Genomic DNA, 20055 nt, shown 5'->3' with positions numbered 1-20055 from the left:
GTTTCGTTCGCGAACGACCCATCACTACTTCCTCCATAAAATACTGAGCTCCACTTGTTAGTGCTTCCCAATTCATCCACTTGACACTAAAACCGACTTTTTTAGCCTTTTGTTGGTTTGTGTACGGAATTTCTTCTCCTTAAAGAAACGGGGGAGCAATGCGACGCTTTGGAGGAGGAGGAAGAGGAGAAGAAGTGTCCAGAGAGCAGCAGCCACCTGCGAGGGATATCTGAGTTTGTTTCCTCGAACGTCCAAAGGTAAGACAAGAAGCGTCGTCACCGTCCGCTTGCGGTGACTCGCTTTCCGGATACCGCGGCTTGTTCGGGACGTGCGGTTGTTTACCGGAGCGTTTTCGCGTTGAATGTGTCTTGGAGCATCCGTGGAAGGAAGGCGGTGGGCTATGAGTCATAACCCGACAGGCACAGGGCTGATTGGGGCTCAGCTGTCAAGTGGAGCAGCGTCGATGCAGCATCTCAAAAAAGCCGATTTTTAAAATCTCCATGGTGCACATGCGTGTTTGCAAAACCATTTATTGTCTTAGAAAACCATCGTTGCAATTTAATTTGAACCTTGATGTATTCTGTGTGTTAGGAATGGGATGAAAGGCAATCAACAGTTGGTGCTTCGTTTGTCCAGGTTTTGGGAAAATGTGATACCCAAAGCTCGGGTTGAAATGAATGACGTGTAATTTGCGCTTTTGGACGCGTTGCTACAAAAAAGTGGTGGCACCCAGAGTGTTTTATCTCTCTCAATTTTCACTAACAACCTCAAACAACAATTTTTCAGTCATTAAAAATATTAATTCAGTCATTTAAATAAGTAGTCAAGTCATTTTTGTTTGTACAGCCCTTAATCACAAGGGGTCTCAAAGGGCTGCACAGTCCACTGACTATTGCAAACTATCTATCTATCTACCCTGGTCATATCCCTCGAGAGGGGTGACCGACAGCAAGACAAACACATACAAAAACAAAGAAAATAAAAAAGGGAAAAAGTAGCAAAAAAAAAAACACACACATTTTTTGGACCATGGTCAACCCAAATGCCCAAACAAGTTAAGCACCTCGGCACCCAAGTCGGTCATGCTTTCGTCCCTCCAGATGAAATGGGACACAAGAAAGCGGCCATGTCACTCGGGTCAGGGCGACACAACACACTCTTCTGTTGGACTGCAGCCCGACAGCTTTCACTGGTTTACCCCTGCAGCATTATACAGGTGCCCTGCCCATCCCTTAAAACACTTCTAAACATCCCACTATCCTTTTACAACACCTCTCCACTCATTCTTATCACCAACAAGAGCTCTAGCTTCCACTATATTTAGACCTCTTTCCTGCAGTGCTTTCATAACACCATCCATCCACGTCAATCACGGCCTTCCTCTTGGTCTCCTTCCATTTACTTCTGCTCTGTAGATCCTCTTCAGCATTTGCTTCTCATCCATCCTTCCATGTGTCCAAACCAACCGAGTACTCTCTTATCCGCACACTTGATCAGTTCCACTACTACTCCAGTTCTGTCTCTCACAATTTCATTTCTCAATCTACTCAATCTTGTCACTTCTTGCATACTCCTTAAACACTTAATCTCAAAAACATTTAAATTCGTTTCTCTATTGCAAAACTACAGACTATTATTACAGCATCCCCTGATCTAAAGCCTACATGAGGGCAAGGAAAAACTCGATAACCTCAGCATGAAGAAACCTTGAGAAGGGACCCACATGAGGTAATCCCCCTTCCAGGTGATAACGTCGAGTGCATTTGAGGATGCTGTTCCCGTCGCAAGCTCAGAGATGCCGTAAAAAAACCAACAACAAATAATGTACCTCCATCTTCTCAAAGACACGCTGTTTTATTACCAAGAAGATACAAATTCAGGATGATAAAAATCGGCATCAGTTCATAACTTTTTTTCAATAGTAAACGGTTTATAGATAATCCATCAAAATGTAATGATAATGTGGTCAACGGATGACGACAAACTGGATAATTATCACAATATATCTTGAATTTTACTCCAGTTAGGATGTTTTTAACTTTAACCACTGTTCATATTTTGCATCTCAGTCAGTGTGTGTTCTCCTGGGCTCCAGGTTTCTTCTCCACCCTTTTACCCCTCTGTTTTTCAGTACTAAGCTTTACCATTCCGCCTACATTTGTAACCTACCCTACAATTTATAATCACAAATGATAAGGGATCTTTTCTAGGCACAACATGTTTATTCCCAAACAATGGAAAAAAAGGATTTTCATGTTTGGCATTGCATGTGTTAAAGATTGTTTTTTTACAGTATACAATACGTCAAGGAATAGTTGATAACATAATAATTGTTCAATTGAATACAATTTCCAAATGAGTAAAATAAACGTGACTCAGAATCTGATAAATTCAGATCCATTTATTTTGTACTATTATTTATGCTATTCATAACCCAAAATGCTTGGCACTTGTAAAGGGTAGGTACCAGGTCATACTTCACAAAAAAACCTAAACCACTGATATGCTGGACTGAACTGGTATAACCTTTACCTTATGCACTAGATGTTTTGTAATGTGTTACTTCGAGGGACATAATTAATGTAGCATCACTAGAATTTATCCATTATCTGCACCACTTATCCTCAGTAGGGACGCGGGGGTGCTGGAGCCATCTCCGGGCAGTGGGCAGGGGACACCCTGAACTGGTAGCCAGCCAGTCGCAGGGCACACAAGGACAGACAATTCGCTCGCTCATTCACACCTAGGGACAATTTCGACCGGCCAATAAACCTGACAAGCATGTTTTTGGAATGTGGGAGGAAACCGGAGTGCCCGGAGGAAACCCACGGTAGCACGGGGAGAACATACAAACTCTGCACAGGAAGCTTGGTAGCTGGATTTGAGCCCATGACCTCAGAACTGTGCCTCACACGTGCTAACCACTGCGACGCCGTGCTGGCCCACTAGAATTTAAGTTTACAATTTTTATTGAATGCTGGGTGTTAAAAATGACACACATTTATTTCACACAACACAGATACTGTATACGATCAGAGATGTCCTGATCAAATTATTTTGTCAGACCCAATTATTAAGGTATGTGTTTTCCGATGACAATCTGAATCTAGACTCTTTTGCTGCACTTGCAACTCTCAAATATCCTCTGCTTCAGCGAGAAACTGCATGCATGTATTGTTACTGTTTGACTATGTTTGTGTGGTAGAAAAAAACAAGTCCTGCACAATATGTTTAACAGTAGGGTTTCTCTACCATATTTGCACACAATGCTACAGAGGTCCACATGCGCTGGGATAATAATGAGTAATTTTCTGCATTTGGCGGTCTTACTCAAGGTTTTCAGTTGAGTACTAAACCTCTGTAAACAAAGATGGAAGGTGAATGGGTAATTAGTGCAAGCTGAAGTTTCTGGATTGGTTTGCTAATGCGGTTGCCAGATGGTCACTCATGGGCTCAAAATGGAAATTGAACATTACATTTACATCAGGTGGTCACGTTCTTCTTAATTCTTTTCCATCTAATCGAATATGCACATATGTGATGCTCTTTGAGGTTTGAGTTTTGAGTTGCAGAACAATGACTAGAAAGTCCAATGAGAAGTCCGGTTATCTTCTTTAACATAAATCATTCTACTATGCACCTGCGGTGTAATGACCAGAGGCAGCAGGCAGGGTTTGTTTAGCTTTTTGAAATCCTTGAAAATGCTTGAATTTTAATGTTGTGTTTTTAAAAGTGATTGGATAACGCTTGAAATTGTTGCCATGTTTCTCTGCAGTCCGACTTTGTAGACCACACATAAAAGGAAGAAATATAAAACCAGTCTACTTGAAAATCATGCTGACACTTCTCCCTGTTGCCTTTACTTTGCTATTGCATTTCTTATTGTCAAGTCAAGTCATTTTTATTTGTATAGCCCTAAATCACGAAGGTTGCAGATCGGATCTCAGGGGGAAGAGCATTCCACAGCACCGGTGCCCGGATGGAGAACGCTCTCGAACCAGCAGAACACTTCTTTGCTCTTGGGATCACCAGAAGACCGGCACTCTCAGAACGTAGGCTTCGGACCGGGACATAGGGGGAAATCAGATCTGAAAGATAAGAGGGAGCAAGTCCATGTATGATTTTGTATAATACTAAAAGAACCTTGAAATCACATCTAAGGCTAACTGGGAGCCAATGCAGGTTAGCCAAAATCGGTATGATGTGATCGGACTTTTTTGTCCTAGTTAAAAGCCTCGCTGCGGCATTTTGTACCAGCTGAAGAGACTTGATTCTAGACTTCGGGAGACCAGAGAGTAGTGCATTACAGTAATCGAGACGGGAGGTAACAAACGCATGAATTATAATTTCCGCATCCGACTGAGACCGTATAGAATGAATTTTAGCAATGTTACGAAGATGAAAGAAAGCGGTTCTAGTAATTAGTAATTTTATTCCGTTGTGATTAACCGCAGCGAGTATTTGTTGGTATGACATTGTCTTGTAAAGTGTCAAATTTGTATTAGTTGTAGCCCTACATTATTGGCCATGTAAAAAGTTATGGTTGCATATCCCAGTAGTAAACTGTAATGGGAAGAACTTCCCGCAACTGAAAATGTAAGCCACATAACATCATCATTTCTACCCAACACCTATAGACTCCTTTCCGTGTTCGTAAACAAGTGTGACGTAGCCTAGATGCGCGCGCATTGTTGAGGCTATACTGAGTAAATAATTCCACAAATTGTTGTAAAATTCACATGGAATATGTTTTATTTCCCTACTTTAACCAAATTCTCTCACAAATTTGGAAACATTTGGATGTGAACCCGTTTACTGTTGTATGGAGAAAACGTGTGTGTTATTTAGTGCCTCCATGGTGGTAAAAAACGTAAATCATGAAAAAAAAAACCCAATATTGATTGTAATCATCATTTCATCATATACATTTGGTATTTTTAAACATTCTTGTAAAGAGAAATTTGAAACATTTTCCATAACATAAGCCTCTCCTAGAGGAACCTCTCATAATTGTCCACCATCTTGCTGCTACAGGTACAATAAATAAATAAATCAATAAAACCCTTGCGTAAAAGGCTGAGGAAAAAAATGGGAAGAAAATTTGTGTTTTTTGATCACTTATTGATTCTGAAGTTAACAAATTTGAATTGACCCATACAATCCACTCTTTGTTTATCCAAATATCTGTAATAACATAAAATTTGATGATTATTTTTAAGGCCTATCGAATTTTTTTCCATCTCGTTCAAAACTTGAAGCATTAATCCTGTTCAGATGCACGCAAAGCCAAACCAAAACTGAATCCTTCATCAGTACTTCGCAGAATATGTAGGGCACGTTTTTGACTAAGATTTACAGTTGAGGTGTCATACCAAAAAAAAACTTGTTTTGGCTGTACAACGCTAAAGAATCCTTTATATAAAAGCTCACTATATAATCTGTGTTCAGTGTTCAGATACCTTATGATGAAATCCACAGAACAAACCGTAAATACGCCAAAATACTGGAAGAGAACTTCGTTATTTGATTGGGTGAGTGGGATGGATGGATGGAGCTATGCAAAAAGTGCAAGCACTCTCTCCCATCTCTCGCCCTACGCCGTCTGCGCCAAAGGCAAGCACATTAGGCTCCCTGTTTGCAGAATGTTTTGACGTTTTTACAAAATAACTGCTTGCACCTGGTTTTGAAACCAATATGTATAAAACAAAGGGTCAAAATGAGTTTAACCGATCTTGAGTAATTGCAAGAAAGAGACAAGTTTGAAGTGGTATGTTTGTTGATTTTTGGGACACGTGCTCTGACATTATTCTCTTTTCATAATTTTTATCAAATCATCAAAAATAAATGTGCTGAAGACTAAGCTTTTGTCTGGGGCGCGGGTTTAGGGATTTAGTAAATTTGCCTCCTAATATATAGTGTGGCTCTTTCCCAATATAAAATTAATATATTTTGCTTTTATGGCTCTTTGAGTCAAAAAGGTTCCCGACGCCTGCTTTAGAGGCTGTTAAGTTTAAAATTTAATAGACACTCATAAAAATGAGAGAAGACTTCAATGTATTACACACTTGCAAGAAGCACATGGAGAAAGCCTTCAAATAAGAAGGTCCATCCTATTCTGAAGGCCCTCCCTTGAGCCCTTTCTTTTCGTTAAATCTTACAAAAGCAGATCAGCCATAAGGGGTGTAAGAATCAAATTACAGCAACGTGATTGGCCAATAGTGCCAACAATGTAAATGGCACATAATAATCTAAACAATGAACAACAGTGTGAACTAATAGTCAAAACAACAAAGAGTGAGCCAGAATAACGAATACTAGAATAACAAACAGCACCTGGCACCCTCACCAAACTTCGCGGGTGTCCGATAATAAAAACAGAATAAATTATTTGCTTATCAGAAACAGAAGTAGCGATTTGAGCTAAAATGAGTGTTTTGTGCCATTTTATGGGTTTGCATTAATTGGAGTGGAAAATAATCTCATTAGCCGTACCGCTTATCCTTATTAGGGTCGCGGGGGGGCTGGAGCCCATCTGTGGGCAGGGGACACCCTGAACTGGTTGCCAGCCAATTGCAGGGCACACAGGGACAGACAACTCACTCGCTCATTCACACCTACGGACAATTTGGACCGGCCAATTCACCTGAAATGCATGTTTTTGGAATGTGGGAGGAAACCGGAGTGCCCGGAGGAAACCCACGCAAGCACGGGGAGAACATACAAACTCCGCACAGGAAGTCTGGAGCTGGATTTGAACCCACGCAGGAGGTTCCCAAGACATGAACTGTGCCGCACTTGCGCTAACCACTGCGCCGCCGTTAAATTAAATTACAAAATGTTCAGATCCATAGGGCACACCTAAAGAAAAAAAATGCCTGCAATTGGTATGTGCGGCATAGAGAATCTGACTTTTCTTTTAATGGAACCTTTACTCTTACTGCACTTTTAATTTCATACGCCTTATCGTTTATTGCGCCTTTATATATGAACAATATCTTATGAATGATTATTTAGAGAATGCACTATATAATCAGGTGCACCTTACAGTCTAGAAAATGCATTATTGTTTTTGCTTTGTAACAAAGTCATAGTTATTAAAATGTGTTTAAATTTGAGTGTGTCGAACAATATTTGAAAAAAAAAAAAGCTTCGATATTTTTTGATAATCATGATAGTACCCCTGAATTGTAATCACCTTGTTAGGGTGCGAATCTGTGTGTACCTAATAAGCAGTAAGGCTGCAACTATCTACTATTTTAATATTCAACTACAGTGGGACTTCGCGCTTTGACGTTCGCGGCTTCAGAGCTTCGCGGGCCTAAAAAAATAATAATAATTAATTTTATTTTATTTTTATTTATTTATATATATATATATATATATATATATATATTTTTTTTTTTTTTTAAGCATTTTTGAAGGGGCGTCGCTACTTCCTGCTTCCACGTTCGTGGGTTCAGAGCTTTGCAGGTCTAAAAAATAACAATAAAAAAATAAAATAATTAAAAAAAAAATCTATTTCAAATCTAAATTAAAATGTCCAACCTAATGTCAGACACAGTGCTCAGTCAGTAGACACATAAGGCAATAAATACACCTCTGTCCATTTTTAAGGACAAGAGATTAAATAACAATGTAAATCAAGTAAATGTTTTTTTATCTCTGCAAAACAAAAACTGTCTCCATAAGTAGTAGTAGAACCTTAAATAAAACAAATATAGTCTCTATTTTGTGATGCACATACAGTGGTCAACTGTGAAGTCTTTAACAAAACAACATAACTATTCTCAACTATTTGACATATAACCGTTTTAACAACTGATGTTTATTCTTCGGCCGGCATGCATTTAATTTGTCAGGCAGTCTTGCGTAACGCTCAAGCTCTCTTTTATAGCCAAATATTTGTGTTTAAAATGTAAACTACATGTCATCAAAACCGCAAGAGCTTAAATGTCACTTGAATATTAGAGTCTGACTCGCTTCTGTGTTTCGTTCAACTGTCCAATGTGCTTTCTCTTTATATACATATATTCATGCGTCACCGAGTTACTGCTTTTATATGCAAGGGCCGCTTTGCTAACCTAGCAAGTAGTCTTTGTACGTCATATCCAGGCTATAAGGCTCCCAAATTTGAGAATCTTTAGTACCTGTATGTGATGACGCCGCCATTTTTGTATGTTACCGCTCCAGACAGACACGCTGTTGCGCATGGGCGACTCTCAGCAGAGATTATATTCATGTAGAGATTCCTCTGTTGGAAAAACATGTCTGGTAACAATAAAATAAAATTATTTGTCGTGGATTAGTATCAACCAGATTCAGATTCAGATCTACTTTATTGTCATTCTAGTACACGTGTATACAGAACGAAATGTCGATACATCTGACCCGCACAGTTTCCTCGAATGTACAGATATAAGTAAAAGTTGTATTGTATTATGGCTACGTATAGTATTTTACCATACCATAGTGCCGATAGTGCAAGAGGAGTAGCTAACCAGATGTGCAAAATGGGCATTCAGGTTAACAAGTCAGGTAAACAGTAACATTAACACTGTAACAGTAACGCTGTAAGTACAATAGTGCAGAGAGCAAATGTGCAAGGAGTGGCAAGCTATAAAGAACTGCCAGTAGTGCAAAAAGTCAGATTAGCAGCCGTTAAGATTTAGGTTAACTATATGTTAGATTGACCATTTAACAGTCTAATGGCCAGGGGGACTAGACTACTGCGGAACCTGGTGGTCCTGCACCGCACACTGCAGTACCTCTTCCCAGAGGCTAGCAGAGTGAACAGTCCATGATGGGGGTGAGAGGGGTCCCCGATAATGTTCTTAGCATGGGATAGGCAGCGCTGCTGGCCAATGTCCTGAATGGAGGGAAGTGTAGTCCCGATTATTTTCTCTGCTGTCCTCGTTACCCTCCTCACACTACCCCAGTCGGTAGCGCTGCAGCCTCCACACCACACAGAGATAGAGCTGGTCAGGATACTCTCTATGGTGCCCCTGTAGAATGTGATGAGGGAGGGTGGGGGCAGGTGGGCTCTCCTCATCCTCCGCAGGAAGTACAGGCACTGCTGTGCCCTCTTAACCAGTGATGCAGTGTTCACGGACCAGGTGAGTTTGTTTGTAATGTGCACCCCTAGGAACTTGATACTGCTGACAACCTCCACAGCCTTGTTGTTGATGCAAAGTGGGGCATGGTTGGGCTGGTTTTTCCTAAAGTCGACAATGATCTCTTTAGTTTTGTCAACATTCAGGACCAGGCTGTTGTCCCTGCACCAGGCCACCAACTGCTCCACCTCCTCTCTGTAGGCCAGGTCGTTGTCGTCCCTGATGAGGCCCACCACTGTTGTGTCGTCAGCATACTTCACGATGTGGTTTGTGGCGGACCTAGGGACGCAGTCGTGTGTCATCAAGGTGAACAGCAAGGGGCTCAGGACACAGCCTTGGGGGGAGCCCGTGCTGAGGTAGATGACATCTGAGATGTTCTGACCTATCCGCACTGATTGGGGTCTGTCACTGAGGAAGTCCAGCAGCCAGTTCCGCAGGGGGGTGTTGAAACCCAGGAGTCTCATTTTGTCTACCAGATGTTGTGGGATGATGGTGTTGAATGCTGAACTGAAGTCCAGGAACAGCATCCGCACATGGGTGTTCTTCTCCTCTAGGTGTGTCAGGCTCAGGTGAAGCGCAGAGGAGATGGCATCCCTGGTGGAGCGGTTTGTCCGGTAGGCAAACTGAAAGGGGTCGAATGAGGAGGGGAGACTGGAGGTGATGTGCTCTTTAACCAGTCTCTCAAAGCACTTCATTATGATAGGAGTCAGTGCAACGGGCCGGTAATCATTGAATGATAAGATCTGGGGTTTCTTTGGCACAGGGATGATGTTGGCAATTTTGAAGCATGATGGTACTTTGGCTTGGTCTAGCGAGGTGTTGAAAATGTCTGTTAGTACACAAGCCAGCTGATCGGCGCACTCCCTAAGTACCCGCCCCGGAATGTTGTCCGGGCCTGGAGCCTTCCTTGTGTTGACCCCTCTCAGGGTCTTTCTCACGTCGGTTGAGTCCAGGTGGAGTGCCATTTCGTCCTGATTTGGAACCACTTTCGCTGCAGTGGTGCCGTTTTGTGCCTCGAACCTTCCAAAGAATTTGTTGAGGTCATTCAGAAAGTCCATGCTAGTGTCCTGCACTGGGGCGGTGGTTGGCTTGTATTTGGTAATGGCCTGAATGCCTTTCCACATGCCCCTGGTGTTGGTTTTATTGAGGAAACGTTCCTGGATTTTTTGACTGTACGTTCGCTTTGCTAGTCTGATAGCACGGTTCAGGTTAGCCCTCGCTGATCTCAGCGCCTCCTTGTCACCAGATTTAAAGACTAGGTTCCGTACTTTTAGTTGTTTGCGTATCTCAGCAGTCATCCAGGGCTTCTGATTGGCACGGGTGCAACCACTTCGACTAATCATTGCAGCCCTAATAAGCAGAACTAGATTTTCAGGTAAAGCCAATTTTTCTTCTTTTCTGATTGTTGCATAGTAGTTTACTGCTGATTTGGAAGTTTGCTCACATCTTTTTGAGGCCGATGTTGAGAGCTCAGCACTGCACAGCTGTGCGTTCCCATTCTCAGAGTTCCCGCCTTGATGATGTTAGCCATAAACATTAAAAAGCTGCCTTAAGCCAATAAAGGATTCACTACCCGGCAATACCGGAAGGTTGGCAGTCGTTCTCGACTAATTTGTTTCTCTGTAAATTATTTTCCCTCCCACTTTAGCTTTGTGTTCAGACACATAAATCCAGGGATAAATTTTAAGGTTTCGTGAGGGTAAAAAAACACCTTGGACATCAATATTAAAGCTTCTACTTGTTCATGGGAGTACATTTTCTTAACCTCAGCTGCCAGTTTAATCTTCATTCATAAAGCACCATGATTACAACTTCTCATGGACCTCTTTAATGACTGTGCCTGGATTTTGATCTATTGGACGCTTTTCCCCGAGGGTATCGTACTCAATATGAAAGCTGTTTGTTTTCAACGAAAGTTACGCTTTCTCTTGGTATAGTGTTCTTATGTTGGCAAAACACAGGTGGTGCAGTGTCTGTAAGATTGCTCTTTTGATTTCTTGAACTAAGGGCCCGGTCACACAGACATTTGCGGCTGAATGACGGCTAAAATTTTGGGATTTTTTTTCGCCCGTGTTTACCCGCAATGGAAAATGCACAAAAATGGCCAACCCGCTTTTGACCTGTGGTGTGGCCGGAAAAAAGACGCCGGCGACTGTTCCCCTTCCTCTCATCGCGTCATTTGCGGGTCATTTCCGTGTTAAGACCAACAACAACCAACCAAACCGCCCTACACCCTCACGTGACTTTTCCTTCCATGTTAACAAACGCATTTTGTAAAATAAGATCGCAATTTTTGGATTAAATAAACGCGTTATATAGACTAGGATCTCCCAATTGTTATAATTAGCTCGCTTTATAGTTTTAATAAATGTTTTATATAGAATACGTTCGCATTCGTTGGGAGCGCAGGAGAATGCACGTTCACGCGAGGGGGGAGGGGGGGGTCTATCGTCAATTTACGTTCACAATAATAACAATGACGGAACGGTTTAATCTGTACTTCATTTCCAACAAATGAATAATGAGGAGGTTTTGATTGTATATTCGTCATTGCATTCCCTACTTCATTGTGAGATAGGATGATGTAAACATGGTTGAAGTAGCGGGGGAACGCTAATTTTGGAACCGGGCTGTGGAAGAACATGATGGTACAATTCACAGTCTTGTGAGGAAAAAGTTTACAATCTATAGCATCATTCTTATTTTCCTATCGAGTTAATATATGTCAAGATACTAAAGTGGATTGAGACCAAGTTGTAATGATGATTGAGAGGGCGTGGGGCTGAAGGATTTAGTGAGGATTTACTCATTATTCAATATCGATCAGAATCAAATTGTGTATTAAGGCATAAAAGCAGGGATTCTTAATCTCAGCCAAAAGGCAAAGTTAAGGTCCTAGCTTCACAGCCTTACTGCGACCATAACAGATGCACCAAATAATTTATTCGAAATGAAGAGAAACTACGCTGACGGGGATGTTCACCCCTTTGACGTCACGAGCACGCTTGGCATTTGCGCTGTTTATACGCAGAGAAAGGCGTTTGACTGTCACACGCGTAACACGCTAATTTTACGTAATAACACCGCGATACAGGCACAGAACATGCTATTACCATGCTCCACCCACGATTACCCGCTGAAATTCCCCGTCCTACCCAAGTGTAACTGCGCCCTGGCCGCGACCATAGCACGTCATTTCTGCGTCATTAACTCGTGTTGACCACGTGTGCGGCACGCGTTTTAAACACGTGCTCAAACTTTTGAGCTGCTCAAAAGTTTTGAACGCGCCCAACCACGTGAAAATTTGCGACCGCGAGTAAAGCACAGCTCTATCTCGTGTATATTGCGGGCTCTAAGCGTCAAATAGCGCCCGGGCGGCATCTGCTTCACGCACGACTGGATATTTCTGGTCGTGTTCGAGCCTCTCTACGCTCGTTTAAGGAATTGTACCCGCGCTCCGAGGAAATAATCAGGGCAAAAGTAAATCTCGTTGCCACCCGCGCGCCAATTCCCGAACTCGAGTCAAGCACAGCTCCATAACGATTCAACGGCGAGCTCAATACGTCCAATTGCGTCCGCCTCTAGGGCAGAAATTTCTGGCCGTCATTCAGCCGTAAATGTCTGTGTGACCGGGCCCTAATATTGGCATAGCCTTTGGCAAGTGAAAGAATGCCCTTCAATTTGTATACTCAATTTCCACAGGACACATAGTAAATTCTTGGCAGAAAGCATGTAGTGGTTAAAACTGACACGCCTTTTGAAAATAATTCGTTGTTATTTCATACCTGATTTTACTGCTCTGGACATAATATTTACTAGGAATACCAAATTTCTTTGAACAGATATAATACTTAACTCTTGAATAGTCTTCAATATCTATAAGACATAGTGGGGCTGGGCAGGACAGCAATTACTTGCTGGATCGCAGTTTTTTTTTTTATTGCGATTTCACTACCTTGCGGATTTTCAGCGTGCAATGTGTTCTCTATTCTGATTGGCTGAACAGTTTCTTCTTGTCTGCCCGTGTGTCAATGACCACTTGAGAATGTATGCGCACATCTTTTTTATTTTCAAGTTTCTCTAAAAGCCATCATGTCAACAAATGCCACAAAAGCACCAAAAGGAAAAAGAAGATGCTTTCTATCGCCAACAAAGGTGGACTTCTCGACCAACGTAACTTTCTCCGAAGCCACCTGTGGTTCTTTGGCGATCCCTAGTGACTCTTTGGCGCTTGAAATAATTTGATAGTGGGGGGGGAAAAAAGTGTTCTGTAGGATAACACAGGTCACATTCTTAACATTTTCCAGTTGATATAGATCCTGTATGTGTTTCCTTTCTTATAAGGCTTTAAATTTCTGCGGCTCCAGATGTATTTTTTTTTTTCTGGTCCAATATTTTTTGGGTTGCCAAATGGAAGGTCAATGTAGTTTTCCATTGCGTCAAGGTTTCATGTAAAGTAAATCCTGTCCTTAACACAGTCCTGAAATGAAACGGAAAGACTATTTTAAAATTACAATTTGACAGTGCAGAATTATTCGTAAGAAAAAAAATGTTTATAAAGTACAGCACATTTATTTTTTAAATACATATTTGAGGCTATAATTAGATTCGTTTTTGAGTATTAATTTAATGAAAAGGTTTCTACTTTGTGAGTTTTTATCGCAAGACGTTTTTTTTTAACTCCCGCAAAAACGGAGGATTACTTTATCAAATGACTTTGATTAATCGTTTTAAAACATGAATATTTGAAAAATGTAATACATTTTGAAATTGCTGATAGTGAATTTGATTTGATTTTGAATAACCTGTAGCTGGTGCTGATTATTAAACAATTGTTGCTAACGAGTTAACTGTGGCATAGCCACAAGCTATGAGCAGAATTTTTCTGCAGGACCTATGAGTGTTGAATTTGCATTTAAACCAATATAAGGTCACTTCAGTTATTCTTGTAAGAACATTTTGCATAGGATGCATTTTTTCAAACAGTGAAAAATCCCTCAAATGTGATAAATACCAAGATTTTATTTTTGGGCCATATTGCCCAGCCTTACTACATAGAGATGTAACCAGTGTGTAATGTTTATTCTCCATTGCTAAAAAAATGTTGGAATTATATACATATATTTATCCTACAGTTGACATTAATATGTTATAAGTGTTCTCAGCCCTTTTTGTAGAGTTTTCAGTTTCTAAGCTGTTCTTCAAGGTCATGAGTTGTTTTTTGTACAGTCTGTCTCTTTATCTTACATACCAATGGGTGCAACTTGACCTGGAATAATCCGTGCATGCAATAACTCAAGTTGTTTTTCACTGAAAGCCTTGAAAGAAGAAAGGAGGTGTCTAGAACAGAAACCAGCTGTGATCATCGGGCGGAAAGCAAGGCGTGCGAAAGAAGATGAATTAACTCTGCGTAGCAACAGTTAGACGGCGGTCTCAACTAGTTAGATAGAACCCCTCCCTTTAGAAAGTTGAGACTTATGTACGATAGGGCGAACCTTAATAAAAAGAGGAGAGAGCTCAAAGATTTCTTCAGAGTGATTTGGGAGATTGGCGGTATACAATCTTCGATCCTCTCCTTGCAAGATATCTAAAAACTGATCAGATTCTTTTTGTCTTTTATTTCAGAGTGTTTTATCATAAATGTTGGGGACTTAAACCTAACAAAAAAAACGTATTTTAAAAGAAACCTTTTTCAATCCAAACATAGTTTTCCTTGGTATTGCATTTAATAATGGTAATTTATTTTTCCTCTAATTTAATTTTTTTTAATCTTACAAGGCGGCAGACGACGACGATGTTGTTGGTCACCATCAGTAGAACCAAAACCATAAAATCTCTGTCAAAGTCAAGGCCCGGGGGCAACATCCGGTTCCCGAGAAGGTTTTCTTCAGCTCCTGAGAATATCTTGATTCATTACTGTATCATAGAGCATGAATCGTTGTGTATTTTTTCTGTACGTTATTTTTTCTTGCCTTTTTATCTGCTGAAATTTGGCAATTTTCTTGATTTTATTCTTGGCCCTTCCATCCGTTTAACTTTGACAACCCTGCCTTAAAGGGTGTAGGGGCACCTAACCTGGTATCAGTTTTGGTCCACCCTTAATCTTTACTAACAAATCATTGTTAAATTATCATAGTTGGTTAGATTCTTTCAGCCGTTGAACAGTTTTGAATCCATTCACTTAGAAAGCACTCAAACTTCAATTCTTGATATGCCGAAGGAAAAACTTTGTGTGTGTTTTTTCCCCAAAAACTGCACATAGTAATGCAAAAGAAAAGAGTAAGCGACCAAAGCGTGAGGGCAAACTGCTTGTTGCCTGGTGACAGAGACAGAATGAGTGAAGTGAAAGGATAGAAGGTAAAGAAGGGATACAAAATGAGGAGGAGGAAAGGCGTGGAGACGTCTTACAAGTGAAGAGAGTTACTGGTCACGATGTTGCTGCCTTCCCTCCTACTGCACTTGCTTCGGATATCTCAAAGGAGTTAAACAGAGGGTCTGCCGCCCGCGGCGCAGGAGTTGCAAGTGGCTCCATTGCGCCTCCCAAGTGACTCCCTGGCAACGGGGAAGCGTCATGTAGAGAAAATTGCTTTGAGTTATCCATCCATTATCTGCACCGCTTATCCTCAGTAGGGTCGCGGGGGTTCTGGAGCCCATCCCAGCTATCTTCGGGCAGTGGGCAGGGGACACCCTGAACTGGTTGCCAGCCAGTCGCCACTCAGCCGCCGTGCTGCCGGCTTTGAATTACATTTATTTAATTCATAATCTAGTTCGGTAGTTACCGATTCAGTCAGCAGGTTGTGCTCACTGTTTCCTACACAAATCAGTTTGAAATAGCCTCATGTTGTGTCTAGCATTCATCATGAAGGAAGTTATACGGCTCTTTGGACTAATTATTGATTAGTCCAAAAGGAAAATAATATAGACACACAATCAAATACTGCACATTGACTGATTCTAACAAACTACGTTTTATTTCATTACGAGGAAAATGGAATCAAACAAAAGAATAAAGAACATTGTTGACACAAGCACTTAAGTGTTGGCAAGAGGGAAGGGAAAAGAAATTCTGTAGCAGGTAAACGGTACTGATCAATAAACCTGGTTTTAAGAAAATCGACTCATTTAAATGATCAGAACTGATTTCAAAGCGCGCATACCCAGCACCAAAAACTGTTTGTTGTTAAATCCTTTCCTGCATACCTTCTAGGTCAGATAAAGTATCACACGGGGAAAAAAGTGCATGTTTGGCCGCATGGTCCATGGAGAAAGCTGCATTTTTCTTCTGGGAGAATGATCTTGTAAGCTTCACAGGAGTTGTACAGGCCTCGTGATTATTATGTAGAAGGCTTCCTTGCCGAGGGGTCTTCTCTGAATCAAAGCCTTTTTATGTCTGCATTGTCCCAAGGGGGGAAAAGGGTCAATTGTTTTTGTCCAATATGGCTCTTTCAACATTTTGGGTTCCTTGAGTTGGACTGATCTGACTTCAGTACTGTCAAGTCAAAACGGTAGTGATGCAAATTAACTTATTAATTTAAGTTTTCAAAATGAGTGATTCCACTAAACTTTGATAATGTGGTGCATGTTTTTGTGTAACAGAATGTCTCTATAGGACCATTATTATTGTGGTAGGAACCTGCACTTGTACTAAAATATAGTAATGTAAAGGCAGAACTACACAAACAAATTGCTATTCATTCCAAACTTTAATTTTTGATGCAAAAATGCTTTAACATCGTTTATGTCTGATAAATAATCAGCATGTTCACCGAGGTCCACAAATTGACTTGCACTATTTTTTTCTGTTGACAATGATAGATTAATTAATGATGAATTTCAATGTAGATTTTATTTTTTAGATACCCTTGCTCGTGTAAAGTGTTGGCAAACAACTTGTCAGTTCCTTTCCCAAAGACTGCAGTTTAATCATTTACCCTACTGAATTCTGCATAGCTACTGTTTGTATTGCATGTGCAGCAAATATACTTATCCTCTGGGAGAGATTCATAAAGGCATTATTAGTATGCAGCTATAGTAGTTGTTGGTTTGGTTTGATTATTTCATTCAAGGGATTATGTCATTTGTTGCAAATGGTCAGTGTATACCTCACTGCGGGTCTTACTTTCGCCAAGCCCATCATCTCGAGTAAGGCGTTCACACAACTACAGTGACTTTCAACCTTGTGACCTACCTGGATGTGAGAGGATCAAGCAAAGGGCATTTCTGTAAAACTCCCATTCATAAAGATTACAAAAACCTGATTTATAAACAGGGGCACCCCAAAAGCCTTCAGTGCTCTAAGAAGGGATTTTATTACTAACTCTTTATTGTAACTCTTTTTTGATCATTATTATGATCAAAAGTGGCAATACGTAAACATACTAGCAGTCCTCTTCCCTTTTGTTTTTGGAATCATTGTAGCTGGAAAGCTGTGGTTTATGCGCTGTGGACTTTTCATTCCAACGATCAAACCATTCTTTTGTCTTCTGTTTAAAAGGCAGATACTGTATTTGTGAGAGGAATTTAGTTTACTATTTCTTTTATGGCTAATATGTAGTGTTATTCATTGTATTAAACTGTCCACCTCTCCATTATCATCATCAGTTTCTTCTTTCTCCCGTATTCTTGGCACTATTTTCTGTCCTGTCTATTGAACTGTTAAAATTCCACAGAAATATGAAAGAGATCGTGTTAAGTGCAGCATCTAAAAGCTATTTATTTTTCCTCATAACCAGCGACTCGACTTAAAGTAATTAAGAAGAAACAGCTTGCCTGTGTTATTTGTATTTAATCAATTTTACTTCATCTGTTGCACTTTGTCCGACAAAGTATTTTTCAAAGGACCTTTTCTTTCATAAAAAATGAACTACAATTTTTAAAATTCAGCAGCTTGTAATAAAAATATGCCTCTCAAGTGAACTAAATGTTGTAATTCTTTTTTTTTTACGGGGGGAATTGATTTTTGTTTTGCTATTTTGGAATTTCAACTAAACATTACACGTCTTCCTTTTTCTTTTCCTCCTCAAATATTAATTTCAGAGCATCCTAGCTTAAGGTCAACAATAACTAGTGTACCTGCACTGCTGTGCGACCCTTCATTTATAAGTGATTAGTTTATAGTTGCACGGCGGCTGAGTGGTTAGCATGTCTGCGGCACAGTTCTGGGGTCCCGAGATCGAACCTTCATGTATGGAGTTTGCATGTTGTCCATGTGCTTACGTGGGTTTCATCCGGGCACTCTGGTTTTCTCCAACATTCCAAAAACATGCATACCAGGTTAATTGGCCGGTCCAAATTGTCCTTAGGTGTGAATGAGCGAGTGGTTGTATGTCTTTGTGCCCTGCGACTGGCTGGCAACCAGTTCAGGGTGTCCACTGCCCGAAGACGGCTGGTATGGGCTCCAGATTCCCCGTGACCCTACTGAGGATAAGCGGTGCAGATAATGGATGGATGGATGGATATTTTGAGTGTCGACTAAACTATAAACTAAGGAGAGAAGACCTCAGCAATGGATTTTAAATTTGCAAAGAGAACCGGGAGTAAGCCCAAATCTTACACAAGAAATTCCAGCCTTTTTTTAAAGCCTTACCCTGAGTCTTTCCTTTTTATTAAATATCCTAGGTCAATAAAGCAGATCTACCCTAAAGGGTGTGCGGGGTCAATGATCAGCAACATGATTGGCAGATAGTAAAGTCATGTTTATTTGTGTAGCCCTTAATCACAAAGAGTCTCAAATGGCTGCACAGAACACAGACTATTGCAAACTATTATTACAGACTATTATGACAGCATCCCCTCATCTAAAATCTTCATGAGGGCAAATAATACACCGATATTGTCAACATAAAATATAGGTTATTCATATGCTATAGAATAGAAGTGTTTCAAGCTTAGATCTAAACATTTTTGTTGTTTTTAATTTACATTTGCATGTAAACTGTATAAAAAGAGTGCAGACATATTTTTTTGAAATTAGGACAGGAGTGGCAAATGAATACTTTTTTATCACAATAAATTACATTTTTTACAACTAAAATTGACTGAATAATACACACTGTCCCTGTGCAACACTAGCAGATAATGGATCCATTTATTATAAATTGATTGATTTTTTTTTTTTTTAATCTCATGTTTTTTTTTTTCTAATCTTACTTAATTCAGGGAATTTAAACCTTACTCAGAGCCCAGCTCCAGTGGCCCCAAGTCAATTAAGACCTCTACTATACATTGTCCTACAGAGTAAACCTAACTGAAATGTTACATTTGTTTTTTTGTGAACTAAAGTGTGCAGATCCCAAAAATGTGGAGTAAACTTTAAGAGATTAGTCACAGGATCCGATATACAAAAATAAACACACAATTCATTACAGGCCCACAAGAGAAGAATATGATGGAATGAGAATAACGAGCACATGACATGACTCAAGTTAGCCACATTTTCATGCTGAAAGAACATATAAAGGAAGTCTGTTCTAGTGCTGTCCTCATCAGAGTTTTATTTCCCTGTATTACAAACACACAGGCACGCATCATGACAATCCACAGGAAGCAGGATGCTCTTGCATGTTTTAAACTGAAGCAGTATCATAATTGTTTTGTCATGTTTGTCCATCAACATCTCTCGGATGCTTTTTAATCAAACATATTTAATCACAATTTATTTATGTCTTTGTCTTTAAAGTGAAACCCAAATTCTAAAACATACAAAATGTGAGAAAATAGTACGTTTTTTTTTGCATAATATCTATACATATATGCCATCGGTATATTCCAATTATTTTCTGAAATAATGAATTTTGAGGACCGTCTGTCTTGTCTTTGACTTCCTGAGCTCTAACGTCATGTGAAGCTCACCAGCACCCTAGCAAACCAGTCACCCTATTGGTTTACATGTTAACTTGTAGAAAACGATATGAGTGTTACGAGCCAAGTTTTGGTAGTTTTTGTG

General features: G+C 40.3%; 1 protein-coding gene across 5 annotated transcripts in view; it reads left to right on the top strand.

Moving 5' to 3' along the window:
• rab27b (RAB27B, member RAS oncogene family) overlaps positions 1-20055 on the top strand; it is an 82573-nt gene continuing 62518 nt past the window's right edge. For 4 of the 5 annotated variants that reach the window (XM_088355865.1, XM_088355864.1, XM_088355866.1 and 1 more), the window contains exon 1: positions 1-257. The gene's annotated coding sequence lies outside the window, so the exon portion shown is untranslated. The remainder of the gene's footprint in view (positions 258-20055) is intronic. The other variant, XM_088355861.1, reaches the window with a different exon arrangement.

The sequence above is a fragment of the Urocampus carinirostris genome, chromosome 16 (genome assembly GCF_059441175.1).
Source record: "Urocampus carinirostris isolate Australia breed hairy pipefish chromosome 16, RoL_Ucar_1.0, whole genome shotgun sequence".
In the NCBI taxonomy this organism is placed as follows: Eukaryota; Metazoa; Chordata; class Actinopteri; order Syngnathiformes; family Syngnathidae; genus Urocampus; species Urocampus carinirostris.
The sequence above is the reverse complement of the archived record's forward strand: the minus strand, read 5'-3'. Positions and strand labels throughout refer to the sequence as shown.